At 38.2% G+C, this 13,995-nt stretch overlaps 1 protein-coding gene across 4 annotated transcripts in view; it reads left to right on the forward strand.

Moving 5' to 3' along the window:
- The first annotated feature begins 175 nt into the window (after positions 1-175).
- Positions 176-13,995, forward strand: part of C1H1orf87 (chromosome 1 C1orf87 homolog) — a 144,485-nt gene continuing 130,665 nt past the window's right edge. For 2 of the 4 annotated variants that reach the window (XM_054533833.2, XM_063712110.1), the window contains exon 1: positions 176-546. The gene's annotated coding sequence lies outside the window, so the exon portion shown is untranslated. The remainder of the gene's footprint in view (positions 547-13,995) is intronic. The other 2 variants (XM_063712109.1, XR_010135750.1) reach the window with 2 other exon arrangements.

Here is a 13,995-nt window from a genome sequence, read left to right on the forward strand (position 1 = left end):
AGCAGCCACTAAATGATATAGTTCCTCTGGCTTTCACTATTTATGGTGCAGCGCCAGGGTGGTGCAGTTTTGTCCTGCACACATGTTTTTAATGAGAGAAGGGAGGAAACCATGCCATTTTTGTAGTTTCAAAGGCATGAGAAATAGGAAGTGGTTTCAGGAGGGGCAGAAAAAGTGGGCAGTCTACTGTTGCTGCCTCCTCAGTGTGTGACGCGACATTTAAGACACCAGGCCTATAATCCCAACACATTGGGAAGCCGAGGCAGGAGGGTCACTTGCGGCCAGGAGTTCAAGACCAGCCTGGATAACATAGAGAGATCCTGTCTCTACCAAAAAATTTTTCAAAAAATTACCTGAGGCGGGAGGGTCAATTGCACCAAGGAGTTTGAGGCTGCAGTGAGCTCACTATGATCACGCCACTTCACTCCAGCTTGGGAGACAGAGTGAGACACTGTATCAAAAAAAGAAAAAAAAAGAAGAAGATAAAGAAGAGAAAAAGAAGAAAAAGAAGAAGAAGGAGAAGGAGAAGAAGGAAAAAGTATTCAGGTAAACAGAAGAATTCAAGTTGTTAGAGACAGGTCTGCCTTTGAGGTCAGGTATTTAATATATTTGTATTGTGATAAAATATACATAACATAACTAGTTTTCATAATTTTGTTTAAATATATGTCCCTACTACTGGAATGTCAGCTCTTTATGAACAGAAGACCTCACCTATTTAATTCACTGAGTTGTTCTCAGCACTAATGACACTGCCTGTCAAATAGTAACTATTTAATAAATACCTACTAATTGTAATATTGAACAAAATGGGCTTTTGAGATGTTATCAGACCAGATTTCTTGCTGGGATCTATTTAAACTTGGAGAATTAAATATGGTGTAGCTTAAATACTGACTTCAGTAGATTGCTAAAGGCTGTCCCTGGTATTGTAATGAGCATGGTTCTGATTGGTGTAGCCAGAGCCAGAGCACACAGAGCCTTTTAAGCCAGATCCCCTGTTCATAGAAGGTCCTTTCCCCAGGTATTCATCTGGCTCACTGCCTCTTCTCCTTCCAGTCTTTGCTTCCATGGCCCTTCCTTTACGAGACATGCATTAACAATCCTATTTAAAATGGGAGATGATTCTCTTTCTTTAAATTTCTTGCCCTTCTTTTTAACTTGTTTTTCTTTTTTGCACTTATCACGATCTGACTATCTTGTCTATTTCCTGCCTCTCCTTACTAAAATGTAGTCTAAGAGGGCAGAAATTTTGTATCTTCTTTGTTCACTGTTGTAATTCAGTACCTTGAACAATTACTGTGCATACCAAGCGTTCAATTAATACTTCGTAGATGAATGAATAAATAAATGACTGAAAAGACTTTTTTCTTAGGGGCAATGGAGAAATGTGAATCTTTGAAAGTTTTTTTGTTGTTGCTTTTTTTTTTTTTTTGCAGAGGAGTAATCAGATCTGCCATGTTTTATCTCTGACGATTATAAGAATTTTGTTAATTCCAAATTTCAGACCACTGCCCTCTCCCACTAACTTGTTTTCCTACAGTGTAGGTGTGCACTAGAACCAAATGTTTTTTTTTCCCATCCAACTGTCCATAAAGGAAATATACAAACATCTTTTGAGCTTATTTTTTAAGGATTTACTTGAGTAAATACAGAAATCCAGACAGAGTTTAACAAATGAAAAATAGCTATCAATTTAAAAGGTACTGCAAGCTAGGCACACATACTACCACAAATAATAGTTCCCTTCTAATTCTTGGTTACAACAGGCCAGGATCTATGCAAAGTACTTCACATACTTTATTCTCACAAAAAGAGAATGATCTAGGAACTATTATTATGTCCATTTTATAGCTAAGGAAACTGAAGCACATATGAATTGGATGGTAGCCTTGGGACTCAACAATTCTAAACCATGATTCTAGACATCTTACCTATGTTTATCTCATTTCATCCTATTACCCATTGAGAAATAGACACTCTTGTTCAACAGGAAGCTAAGGGCTTACTGAAGGTCAGTTAACCAATTACAAAGATATAGTTAATGCCAGATTTTTCTAATGTAAAAATCCTTTCTCTTTTAAGTATACTGCAATTCCTCCTCCAACAAACTGTTAGAGGAAACAAAATACATGAGAAATGTTATTATAGGTATTAGTCTCAATTGTCTCTGTTCTATAAGAAAATGTGAATTATCTCTCATTCACTAAGCATCCCCATCATGCCTTTGGAATCAAGCCTACCAAAACTCCACTTTGGAAAGCATAGTAGGCAAAGTCTCTCAGCCTTTAATCAACACTAAAGGCAGACTGGCACCCCTGCCAGTCTGTAGATTTGTCAATTACATCTAGAGCAGAATGTGTGGGACTCTATGACTCATGGCTTTCGCCACTAAGTCTTACCAGTGATCCTGGACCTCTTGGGATCTATTCTGGTTCCAAACCATCAGAAGCATGGTGTACTTCCTTAACTTGTACCCAGATGCTTCTCCCCCGAGCTCCATCCTGCTCCCCTTCCAAAGACGTCTATGGTTCTAATTCCTGCAAGTCATAGTATCTATTATGGACTATTTCTATCTTTTCTGAGTGACTTGCCATGCTCAGTCTTATTAGAGAATAGGAAATAACATCTATTTTATGTCAGGTGTCATATAAGCTGTATATCACTTAACTGTGGCAACAATCTTAGGAGTCAGGTAGGTATTATTTTATCCCTTTTATAGATGATGAAATAAATATTCAGAGAAGTTAATCCCAAAGTCACCTAGCAAGTAAGAAATGATGTTCAGAATGAACCCATGTTGGACTGTAAATGTGCAGTTAAAACCATTTCCGCCCTTGGATATTTCATTCATTTTCTATTGCTGAAAACAAACAAACAAACCTCAAATTTAGCAGCTTAATACAGTACCCATTTTTTAATCTCTCAACTTTGTAGGGCTGAAGTCTGGTACTGAGGGTTCCCTGCTTAGGCTGAAATTAAGGTGTCAGCTGCCTGTGTTCTCACCTAGGGCTCAGGGACTTCTTCCAAACTAATTCCCATTATTAGCAGAAGTCAGTTCCTCATGTTTGTAGGACTGAGTCCTGTTTCCTTGCTGGCTGTCAGCTGGGGTTGCTCAGCTTCTAGAAATTATTCACATTCTTTGCCACATGGCCCCCTCTAGCTTTAAGCTGGTAACAATGCATCGAATCTTTTTCATACTTTTCTAATCTTCTAACTTCTCCTTCTAATAGAAGCCAGAAAAAAAATTATTTGCTTTTAAAGGGTTCATGTGATTACATTGGAGCCACCCACGTAATCTCCCTTTTGTCATATAATACATCATAATTACAGGAGTGATATCTCATCATATCCACAGGTTCCATCAACACTCAGTGGGAAGGGTAGATCAGGATGCAGCTCATTGGAAATCATTCTTAGAATTGTGCCTTTCACAGATGTTCTAAACCTGAAACTGAAGCCTGGTATTTCACTGGCAGCCACATGGCCTCAAAGCAGGCATCAATATCCTAGTAGCTTTCCTACAATCCACAAGGTTCCTAAAACAGCCAAGAGTAGATTTCTATCTTTTATTGTTTCTATCTTTTCCAGTTTCATGAGGTGCGTTCATTCTCTCCACGAGTTGGCTGGGCTAGACAGGGCATGATGCCAGTAACAAATATTATCTAATACATATGATGATGAGAAAGTGGTGGAAGAGAAATAAAAGTTAAAAGATACATTCCTTACCACACTTCCTCCTATAATTTTTGTAGACTTGTTGAGTGTCATGTAAACTTCAGACTGCCAGAATGAAAGCTCCACATTGGTGCCCACAAAATGAAACTTAAAATGAAATGGCTACCAACAACTGGTGCTAATTGTGATTCAAAACTAAGGATAAAGAGGTCTCTTCAACTGAAACAAAGGGCACTGCTATCTACAGAGCTGCTGGCCTCTGCTGTCCCCTGCCCACCACTGCACACAACTTGAGGCGACACATCGGCCTCAGATTTTAATAAGCGTCCCTGCAGGAGCACACAGAAAGTGGGCATTCTAACTTGAAAGAACAGAAAGATTCCATAACACTCCAAAGTGGAAGGGCACATCCTGGTGGAATACTTTAGCCAGTAGGAACTTTCTGTCTACCTCAGGATTTCTTGTCATCTGTCAAATATCCAACAATTAAATGGAAATTTACAGCTGCTAGTTTTCTAAATAGCTCTCCTCTGTATCCTTTTCTGAGACCCTGAAAACTTCCAAAGTATCTTGTTCTCAACTGTTTAAGAGACTGTGAATCTTTTCAGCTTATCCTGTATTGCCATCATTTTTCTTATCACCTCTGCAAATCTATTGTTACCTTCCTGGGTGTGGAAACTGTGCCTAATTGTATATTTTTATATAACTCAATGCCTGGTAGATAATAATAGATTAACAAAATATTTAGTAACCCACCACTAGTCAAATCAATGTGTTCTGTGTCATTTTTCCTGTTGTGCTGTTTTATTTCTAAATATCCTTTAAGACCAAAGTAACTCCTAAGCGAATTAACGCAGGAACAGAAAACCAAATACCACGCATTCTTATTTATCAGTGGGAGCTAAACATCTGGTACTCATGGACATAAAGATGGCAACAATAGGCATTAAGGACTACTAGAGAGGGAAGGGAGGGAGGGGTACAAGGGTTGAAAAACTAACTGTTGGGTTCTATGTCCAGTATCCGGGTGATGGGATCATACAGATCTCAAACCTCAGCATCACACAATATACCCAGGTTACAAACCTGCACACATACCTATGAACTTAAAATAAAAATTGATAAAGAAAAAAAAGATTTGTTTTATAACCAAGAGAAAAATACCAAGGTTACATAGTTACGAGTTAATGGGTTATATTTAGGTACTGATTATTAGGGTGCACTAACCAGAGATTTAGCTTCTGTCTCTCCTTGCAGCCACAGTGTGAGCTTGTGAAGTGCACCTGAGATGGATTCACAAAGATCTAGTGAAAGAAACAAAATCACAGGGATGAATTGACAAAGTTCAAACAGAGACTGATAAATCCGGAGAAATAATGAGCTCCAAAGAAGGGTTCAGTATGGGTACCACCAACCTCTTGCACTACTCAGATCTATTTGTCCTTCTTATTAATATGAAGCTCCATGTATACATAATAATTCCATTTTTTAAAATAAAGGCGTTCTCACTCTTTCTCTTGGAGGAGAGGTGGAAGTCCAATAATGCACACTCAATGTGGTGGCCAGTTGTGATCTCCTGGAAGACTAAAGCAAGGGAGTTTGTAGAACAAGCTACAATACCACACTACAGTATAGTTTGTCTAGAGGGCACAGCTGATATTTCTCCACTGCTACTCCGCTATCCATTCTAGTTTCCGCTCATCCTTGTCTAGCATGTTAACTGGTCTGAGCTGCTTGCCTGGTGAGGTGACCTCGACCTTAATCCCAAAGGCCTGAGTGCTTAGTTGCTATACTCTTTTTCAAGTATGTTTGCTGAAGTTGCTCATAGATAGTCATTACCAGACATGCAAGTATGAAGAGACACCCCAATGATTTCCACGGATTCCAGATTGGCCTGCATAGTATGGTGGTCACCTTTTCTCCTCATAGTGACAGAGTAAGTTACCACAGCCACTATAGTAATGCTCTCCCTGGCCTATTGCTCTACCAATACACAACAAGCTAAAAGTGATTAGATGGTAGTCACAGCACCCAGTTTAGTAGAACTTACTGTATTCCTGGAAATGAGTTTGCCCTCATCACAGAACTAGGATCTGAATCCTAGCAGAACCGAAGATGAAGGAAATGAAAACACAGATTCCACAACTAGGTCTCTGAGCATAAATCCAAGCGGTAACTCTCAATTTCATCCCTTGTTTCCCAGAGCCATGGATTCTAACTAAACAAGACAAAGAACTATCAGTTTCAAATATATGCCTTATCCTGAAGGGCAGCATTCCACCCCATAAGCATTGTCCCACAGCCTGTATCTAAACAGATCCTTCAAAGGCCATCCCACCCTTCTATGAGGCTGACTATTTCTAGGTGATAGGGAGTAAGAACACTAAACGCGTAATCATGAGCCCATTGTCGGGCCTCCTTTGCTTTAAAGTGGGCCTCTCGATCAGAGGCAATTTTGTGTGAGACCCACATGAATGGATAAGACTTTCTGTGACCTTTCAGATGGTAGTGATGGAAAAGACTTCATAAGAAAGCAGTCAAACCTATATTTGGAGTATGTGTCAATTCCAGGAAAGATACATGGCTTGAATGACTTCCTATTTCAAAGTAAAATGTGTCTTCATGTTGTGATCTGCCACCAGATGGCTGCCTGGTCTTCCTAAGTGATTGTGCCCTGGTATTTGCTGCTACTGGATTTGCATTTAGCAGTGACAATGACTAAAACAGTCTCGGTGAGGGAGAGCTTATGTTGTTAAGTCCATATATAATCTATGTACCTGCCACCATGGCCACTCTATTGCACAAATACCGGTGCCAAGAAAAGAATATGATTGACATCCTCAGCACAGATAATACTGTCCCCTTGCATTGGATATTCTCTGGTGGCATTAAATGTGAGACATAGAGTTTTGTACATTCTGACAATTATACTACCATCCTGTTCTTAATGATACACATTAGACAAATCATAGAATTCCTTTGGTTTAAGGATTTTTTTTCAGATCTAGACTTGTGCTTTTCTTTCAGCATCGACTGACACCTGACTCTATCAACCAAGAGATAATGAGAGGTAGTAAGCCTGAGTCTTGAAATAAAGAGAAAAAAAAAGGAGGGCCCGGGTGCAGTGGCTCACGCCTGTAATCCAGCACTTTGAGAGGCCAAAGATGAGGGGATCACGAGGTCAGGAGATCGAGACCATCCTGGCTAACATGGTGAAACCCCATCTCTACTAAAAATCCAAAAAGTAGCCAGGCATGGTGGCGGGTGCCTGTAGTCCCAGCTACTCAGGAGGCTGAGGCAGGAGAATGGCATAAGTAAACCCAGGAGGCAGAGTGAAACAGCGAGACTCCATCTCAAAAAAAATAAAAAAAAGGATGATCTGATGAAGCACATGCTTCAGGTGAAATTATTACATCGTCTCTAGGGAAACGGAGGCTGGTCTCTTCTGGAGAAAATGAAGGTGCTGATTTTACTGGCCAGAAGTGTCAAGAGAATTTGGGGACTCAAAATTCTCACATTTGCCGATTCAACTCTTACAATCTCAGGTCTCATGGTGCTACTTTTTAGAAGATACCCTGACTTTGGTGTTGGAAACCTCCTGAGATCATGGAGTTATCTGCTTTGTAGCTCAGTCGCTTTTAAAATCAGTTCCTGTGCCTGATTTTCATCACAGTTGTGCCCTATGACTGCTTTTTTAAAGTTGTCACAGAATCATTCTAGTTTTCAGATTATTCCTTGAGTTTAAATGAACTCTCCTGTGTCTTTAATTTTTTTAAAGTAGGTCTCTGGTGCTATGAAAAGCAGTCACACCAGTGTACAACCTTTATAAAAAATTTTGTTCTCATACCAAATAAGGACTACAACTTCTTTGTCTTCCAATGTCTTACTCTTAAACTGTACTACCCCAATTTTCTACAAGTAAAAACTTGAATAATTTCAAGGCACAATATCTTACTATCAGCAATGGGTTCTTACTGCTTTTAGACAAGAAGGCAATATAGTTTTAAAATCTTGTTTTCTAGACTAATTTCTAGATTTAGCTAAATCTCTATAAAACAGAGGCTGAGACAAGTGATAATACTTTATTTTATTTAATTTTTATGGTTTATACTCAATCAAATGTATTTACTTTTTATTTTTATATATTTATTGGTTATAAGTGCAGATTTCTTAATGCACATATTGCATAGTGGTAAAGTCTGGGCTATTGGTGTATCCATTACCCAAATGGGGAACATTGTATCCAATAGATAATTTTTCAACTTTCACCCTCAACCACCTTCCCACCTTCACACTCTCCAAAGTCTATTATTCCACTCTGCATGACCATGTGTACCTATTGTTTAGCTCCTACTCATAAATGAGAACATGTGGTATTTCACTTTCTGTCTCTGAGTTATTTCACTTAAGATAACGACTTTCATTTCCATCCACGTCACTGCAAAATACATGATTTCATTATTTTTTATGGCTACATAGTAGGCCATGGTATGTATATATACAGACATATATGCACACATGTATATACATATATATAATATACATATGTATATGCATATATATATATATATAAAACCTTTTCTTTATCCAATTCTCCACTACATATATATATAAAACCTTTTCTTTATCCAATCCCCCACTAATGGACACAGATTGAGTTCATATATTTGCTATTGTTTATAGGTGCTTTGATAAACATGAGCACCGATATCCTTTTGATATAATGATTTATTTCCCTTTGAGTACATACTAAGTAGTCGGATTGCTGGATAAATAGTAGTTCTATTTTTCATTATTTGAGAGATCTCCATACCATTTTCCATAGAGGTTGTAGTAATTTACAGTCCCACCAACAGTGTATAAGGGTTTCCTTTTCTCCCTAATCTCACCAACATCTGTTTTTTGTGTGGTTTTTTTTTTTTTTATTTTTTAATAATAGCCATTTTGACTGATATAGGAGGGTATCTCATTGTGTTTTTAACTTGCATTTCTCTAATGATTAGTGATGTTGAGCATTTTTCGTATATTTGTTGGTTGCTTGTATGTCTTCTTTTGAAAAATGTCTGTCATGTTCTTTGCCTACTTTTTAATGAGGTTATTTTGTTGTTGTTGTTGTTGTTGAGTTGTTTGAGTTTTTTGTACATTCTGGATATTAGCCCTTTGTCATGTATATGATTTGCGAATACTTTTCCCCATTCTGTAGGTTGTCAATTTACTCAATTGATGATTTTTTTTGCTGTGCAGAAGCTTTCATTTAATGAAGTCCCATTTGTCTACTTTTGGTTTCACTGGGTTTGCTTTGGAGGACTTGGTCATAAATACCTTCCCTAGGCCAATGTCCAGAAGAGTTTTCCCTAGATTTTCTTGTAGGATTTTTGTAGCTTCCAGGTCTTACATTTAGGTCTTTAATCTATCTTGGTTAGTTTTTGTATATGGTAACGGGTATGGATCCAGTTTTATTCTTCTGCACGAGGTAGTTCAATTTTTCCATCACCACTTATTGAATTGGGTGTCCTTTTCCCAATGTATATTTTTGTTGATTTTGTCAAAAATTGATTATTGGTATGTCCCCTTATTTCTGGGTTCTCTATTCTGTTCCATTTATATATGTGACAATTTTTATAGCAGGACCATGGTGTTTTGGTTACTATAGCCTTGTAGTAAAATTTGAAGTCAGGTAATGTGATGCCTCAAGCATTTTTCTTTTTTATTTGAAGAGATGATACTTTATTTTTAAAAAGCAAGCCTACAGATATGATGATGAGAAAGAAAGGATCAAATAAATTTAAAAAATATGCTGAAGCAATGTAATGCATTAGATCAACCAGCCACCCTTTCTCAACGTGGTAGGCAAACACACAGTAGCTTATAGTCAGATGAGTTTCCTTGGCCTTTGGGACTTCTTTCAAAGATTAATAAAGAAAATCTTCACCTCAGAGAAATCCACAAAAAAAAAAACGAGAAGAAAGCTGACTAGCTCCCTTTTATCTTTCATTTGTCATTGCTATTGTTTTGCCCTATTGCACTAGATGAACTCCTATAATCAATACAACTACAGCATCCTCTTTGTAAATGTATCTAACCTGGAAAGTGACCAAATGTTGAGAAGTCATATACATCAATAAGAAAGCATAATATAAAATAGACAGATATAGCAACTAACTTTTATTGTAGATGATTTATAATCTAGGGAAAAGACTGGGGAAGAAAGAAACAATGTCACCAGAAATTCATAGAGAACTCTTGGGAGTTTTCATTTGATTATCATGAAAATATGTTTAGCTATCCATGATTATTTTTAAAATCAAAAAAGAAAAATCATAGGCCAGGCACAGTGGCTCACGCCTGTAATCGCAGCACTTTGGGAGGCTGAGGCAGGCGGATCACGAGGTCAGGAGATCAAGACCATCCTGGCTAACACGGTGAAACCCTGTCTCTACTAAAAATACAAAAAATTAGCCGGGCGTGGTGGCGGGCTCCTGTAGTCCCAGCTACTCGGGAGGCTGAGGCGGGAGAATGGCGTGAACCCAGGAGGCAGAGCTTGCAGTGAGGCGAGATCATGCCACTGCACTCCAGCCTGGGTGACAGAGCAAGATTCCATCTCAAAAAATAAAAAAGAAAGAAAAATCATAGCATATTTTACAGAATTGTAAAAACAAATGAGTGGCAATGGCATGAAACTCAATTTACAAAAATTTTAAAATATCATTTACTTAAATAGTTTTTAAATTTTGTTTATTCTTTTAAAGCAAAGCAGGCACTTGATATAAGGCTGAGACAAAGGGACAACGTGGGGGCTACCCAATCTTGAGTGGCCTTTGGGCCCATAAGAAGATTGTTATATTTTTACCTAAAACATGGCCAAAAACTCATATAGTTCTATCGTGGATATGTACATCTATGCTATTACTACAATATTATACAAAAGCCAATGCGTAGTATATTCTGTAACAGCATGAACTGTGTGTTTTAGTCATCAATGGATATACTATATCAAACTTGGTAAGCTTTCAATTGCTATTTATTAAATGACACAATTAGTCAATTGATCAATTCAAAAAACCCTGAGACATTTTTCCATATCTTAGGAATTAGGAAAATCTAATTTTTCTTGGTTCACCCCTCTTGAAGTCTTAATTGTACATCCAGTACAAATTATGTTCATTTATTAAATGATGTTTTAATAGGCCTTCCCAATCTTTCTCATAGCTCTTCTTCACTGTAATAAATATAAACATTGAAAATTGTATACATCCATGGCTAAAGAATGAGACTTCTAAATGTTATGAGTTTAAGACATGGGTTGGGCATAGCTGAATTGTATTCAGAGTGTCTTTGAAGGGTCTGTAATATTGTATCATGTCACTGTTCGTAGATTTCCAAGGGAGATTTGTTTTCTTTATAAGTAAAGGGACAAATACCAGATTGCTTTTTTTTGGGGGGCTTATTTAACAAATCAATCACACTGGATTCATATTCTACCTAGCATGGGCCAAATTTCCCTATAAACAGCATTTTTTTCTTGCCACCATCCTATATAATATGTTTTAGTTCATGGTTAATAGCCATAGAAAAGTAAACCTGCGCTTTGAAAGCCATCAAGGCTCTCAGTCCAGAGCATAAATCGGAATGATTCTGTACATCATGGGACAGAATTGAAAATGAACAGATAACTGGCATGGGCTCAAAATAATGAAAGCATACTAAGAATTCTTTATCCAGATTCAACATGTTCAATATAAGTCGACTTTGCTACACCAACCAAATGAGTAGATTTTTAGAGTTGATTGCTGGAAGAATGAGTGTCAGGGAAGTCCTTAGAGAACTCCATGGGAATGAAAATGGCTCTCTGGCCAATAAAAACAATAAAGATGTAAAGAGAAACAACATATTAGCCATCAACAAAAGAAATTAAGTGTTTTCATCCTTGGTGATATCAGACAAGAAGCCCATAATATTTGTGCCTCAGGTGGGAAGTAATGCTAAGCAGATAACAGCTAGTGGGGTTGATGGCTTCTTGGTAAGCAAGGTATGACAGGATCACAGCTTGGGTAATCTCAGTGGAACCAGGCCTGGTTAAGTGGGAAGATGGTAGTTAAAATGGGACACAGGTGAATTTTCTTGTTGCATTACCCAAAGCTAAATGCACGCAGTGAAGTCTTGGGAAAGCTGGGAATCTGAACCCAGATGTCCCTTGAGTCTTCCATGCCTGCTCAGGAAAAGGACTAAAGCATCAATTGTTTGAATTAGTTGACTAGCTCTTAATGATTGAAGTTGTCCAGCAATTATCAGAGCCCAAATTACATTCATATATTTCTCATTTAATCTAGAGTTGTAAAGTATGATCTCCTGACTAAACTTCTTAACACAGCTGTAAAGTAAGAGCATTTGCCCTATGATAGCCAGTCTCAGAAGCAAATACTGCTCCTTCCCACATTCCATGAAGGTAAGGACCTGGGGATATCAAAGAGGATTGCCCAGGCTAAACTTTTGTTTTTAGTGTCGACAGACAGGAATATTTTAGTAGCATTCCTTTCTCCCACATGTTTCCTCCAATTGAATTATTTAACACTGGATTTTTCCCTATTATTACAGAAGTGATCAATATTCTTTCTCCCATGGAATGAGTAGCTTTCAGGGGCCCTCAGGCTGCTGGTCTCTTAGTCTATGTCTCTGAGAGCTAGTATGATGTAACTACAAGGACCACAGGGCAGGAGACAAGGACACAAAGAGTACTAATCTCAGCTCTGCCAATAGCTCATGGTGTGACCTTGAACCAACCACTTTCTTTTTGTAGGTCACAGTTTTCTAATTTGTCAAAGGAAGAGGTTTAATGAAGAATTTGTAAGCTCAACTTACAGCTTAAAAGTCCTTTAATACAAGAGTAATTTGGGGTCTAGATTTCCCTGGTACTTTCAGGTACTTCATTTACTTCAACAAAAATTAGACTTTCTGGTTATTAAGTATAGGTAAAGCCATGGGTGGGAAAAAATTGTTAACTGTTGAAATTTGTGAACTCTTCCAAATTGAATCTGGGTACGTTTGAGAAACTCTGAAAGAACTCATTCGCATATCCAATCTGATATTGGCCTGAGTGACTGGAAACATATCTCTCAGGTGGACAAATCACTTCATTCTCATAAATGGGTTAGTCCCTGTGGCACCTCTTTGGGAATAGCCTTTCTACTTAAGAATATTTTAAGAAGGAAATGGGAGCTATTCAATGCCCTGTGTCTTTCACCCTCTGCCTCCCAGGTCCAATGGACCTTTAGCAAGTGCCCAATCTGAGAGAAAATCAGGGAGTTACTCAGGCATTTTGCCAACAAGAATACATTTTGATTTAGTAATTAGTGCTTCTCAATCTTTTATTGTGCTCACTATGGCTGGTTGAATGTGAATGTTTCATGTATAGTTACCCAGTGGCTTTTCTTCTTCTTTTTGTTCACAGACTCTAATATATAAAACATAGAAAGATATGAAAGGGTCCCTCAGGCAGTTTAACTCTTCATATATTGGTTTAAAAATGTTTCAAATTTGGCAAATGGCCAACTTCTAGAGCCCTTTAGAATAATGCTTGAAGGAGAGAGCTTATGTGATATCATATGCTACAGACTCTCAGCTCATGTCAACAACAGAGTATGTTTTCAATGAATGTTTTCTCTTGCTGTTATTATTATTATTTTCAGGAGAAATATCAATGCCAGAATTGGCATTCTGCTTTATGCAACTGTTTTCCCCAGACCACATTCTTACTGAGTTCTGAAGGTTGAACTTCACACATATGTGTTGGATGCCATTTGTTTCTCCTCCATAGTCACTCTTCACCCTTTTGCACTATGTAGTCCAGAAGCCTGACCTGCACAAACTGTTGGTGGGCTAGCCTGCCTCTAACTTCCAATTCAATTTGGCCAAAAAGGACCACCAGCAGGAAGTTAGAGAGCAAGAGCAAGGTGAGGCTGAGTGTTTATTGCTCTTCTGTCTACTGGTAGGATTGAGGGTTGGTTAGTTGCTATCAACCAAAGGTCTCATCCTCCATCAGGTAGTTATCTTACACAACTAGCCCTGTCTCCAGTTTTAGTGTGGCATGCATTTCATGCCAGGACTCTGCCAACACACGTTGTCTCTAGACTATTAACTCCATAAGAACAGTACTCTCTGTTCTGTGTTCTTTGTTGCTGAATCCTCAGCACCTAAGACAAGGCCTGGCATATATTAGGCATTTAAGAAATATTTGTTGAGGCCAGGTGTGGTGGCTTACTCCTGTAATCCCAATGCTTTGAGAGGCCAAGACAGGAGGATCACTTGAGTTCAGGAGTA

The sequence above is a fragment of the Pongo abelii genome, chromosome 1 (assembly GCF_028885655.2).
Source record: "Pongo abelii isolate AG06213 chromosome 1, NHGRI_mPonAbe1-v2.0_pri, whole genome shotgun sequence".
Lineage (NCBI taxonomy): Eukaryota > Metazoa > Chordata > Mammalia > Primates > Hominidae > Pongo > Pongo abelii.